A 2,608-nucleotide genomic window follows, 5' to 3' on the forward strand; every position below is an offset into this window, starting at 1 on the left:
CTTCGCGCAGACGTCTCCTGTTGATTCCTTCTTCTTCCATTCTCCTTCCTTTACATTCCCACACGTGATTTCTTCCCTTTTTAACCCATTTCCTATGGAAACACATCAGATAGAGGATTTGTGGAACCCTTTGCATTCATTAGTCATTAGTAGCAATATCGGAGCGAAAGCGGACATTAGGACATTCGGACGACGTGGTGGTCGGGTCCACCATCGCTTTATCTTACTCGGTAACCGATTGTGCTTGTCAGACGCTGCCTAGCGATGGGCTTCATGTTCTACTACCATCCTGGTCGTTGGGTACACGCGGTTTATTTGTTGGTGGGTAAGTGATTTCAATAGTAAGCTCCCAACCACCTTCTAATTTTCTAGGTGTAGAAACTTCTTCTTCATGTTTTTATTCCATAGCTTTTATAACAGCTTCATTTAAGCAGAGGCCAAACTTCTCTACCACGGACCTTGTAAAGAGCAAGATCTCGACGAGGCTCCTCCGCGTCCTACGATCTGCCCAGACGCCGCACACCCGGGCAAGTAGGTTTGTCCAATCGACGACAACACACGCGATGATAGTTGGTTTGTATTTTTGTATTTTTTTTGTAGGGGACCATGACAATTTTTTGTATGTATTTTTTCTTTGCAACTGACCATGCAAAATTGGCAATCCATGTACTCCCTCCATTCAAATATATAGGGCCTAATATGGTTTTTGAGGTTGCATTTGAGCACGAGTTAGAGCAATATGATATGGCATGTATGTTACACAAAGCATACTGTCAAATTCGTATTTGAAATGAATTCTAACGATGTACTTTTTATATCATACATCTAATAATTTAATAATTAAGTGGTTGAAGGTAACCTCAAAAAATGTGTTTGGCCCTATATATTTGGATGGAGGGAGTAGGGTTCTCACAAAAACGTTGCCTTTTATTGTGGGAGAACACATTTTTTTGTAAGGTTGCAATGTTATAATTTTCAAAAGAAATTCTACGTTTTACCTTGTTTTAGAGAAATTTCTAGAATTTTTGGCTATAGTCACATGGCAATTTTATAAATTATGATCTATAGAACATGGAAATTTATGAAATTGAGTGAACCAATCACATGGAAATTTTATGCATTTCGTGTTCTCTAGAATGTGGCAAATTACATACATAACCGATGGCAAAATTGTAAGGAATCCATTTTTATTACTCAAATTGGCAAATTTTGGTGAATTATTTTTTAAATGAAAAGGTAGAGCAGTCTCTACGTTATATATTTCATAACAAGCCAAAGCCTGGAAGACCGGCAGGTCTATTACATGAAAGGCAAAGTGTTGATGCATTGTAATGCAACCGACCCTTGCAAAGCCATGAAACAAGAAGAGGCAAAGCCCTCAGGCAAAGACAGGGGGAGAGAAAGGGGAAAGTGACTAACTAAGTGAACTTATGGATTGAGTCTTCTAGCCCAATGATGAAGGATCTCTTTCTCATTTTGTAGTTTGGCACGATGACTACATAACAACAGAAGCTCGGGAGCATACTGTGCCACATATGTAACTGGCCACTAATTGTTTTCAAAAATTCTTGCATTGTGCGCTCTCCAAAGGGCAACAACCACAACTATGAAGAAGATGTTCCATCATCTTCCAAACCTCTAGGAAGTAGAGGTTGTGCTGCACAAAATCTGAAATTCCCATGGATGATGAGGTTGTAGTGGCCATCCCCATCTTCTCCCAAATAAAGGAGGTTGTCCGGCATCTAAGGATGATATGCGAGGTTGTTTCTTTGGCCTGACACACATCACAACCATCATGAGAAGTAAACTTGTGCCAATTCTTGTTAACCATGTTTCTCCTGGTGTTGAGACGGTCTTTGGGAGTAAGCCATAAGAATAATTTATGCTTGAACAGATGATAGGGTCCCAGAAAAAGTCTAAAAACTGCCAAGTAACACCTCTGAAAGTGAGTAGGCTATAGAAATATGCAGTGCTTGGGTTAGAGCCTTGAATATATGAGCATCCGCTGTCGAAAACTTCTAGTTGCACGTCGTACCCTATAGGCATGCCATCAAAGAGAGGAGCTCTCGAATGGCAATGTCGGTCAGGTTAGGTAGCAGTTGGATGAGCCGCCTATAGTTGACATCCAGCGAGGCAACATTGCAGCCTTTGTCTTTAGCAAAGGAGAACAGAGTGGAGTGCAAGAGAAAAATCTACCGCGCCCCGTCCAGTCGTCATGCCAGAAATAAATGTGTGACTCGCTTCCAGTCCTGCATTTGTGCCTTGGAGAAGTGTTGGAATCATGGATTTGATGCACTTCTAGATCACCGTGTCTTTGCTATTACTCGGGGTGGATTGTTGACAGTATCTTGCGGCAAACCATTCGAAACAAGGGACCTGACTACCCTGTAGAATCTTAGCTGCAAACTTGCAGATCATGGATCTGTTATGAGCCTCTAGGTCCTTGATCCCAAGGCCACCCTCTTGCTTGCTTAGGCAAATTGTTTCCCATGCTACCAGGCACTACCCTTCCTTGGTTGAATTGGAACCTTGCTAGAGGAAGCCCCTCAAAATCTTTGTCAAAAGCTCTAGCGACCCTTTAGGCCAAAGGAAACATAACATGAAGTAG

Source organism: Triticum aestivum, chromosome 2D (assembly GCF_018294505.1).
Source record: "Triticum aestivum cultivar Chinese Spring chromosome 2D, IWGSC CS RefSeq v2.1, whole genome shotgun sequence".
NCBI classification, from domain to species: Eukaryota; Viridiplantae; Streptophyta; class Magnoliopsida; order Poales; family Poaceae; genus Triticum; species Triticum aestivum.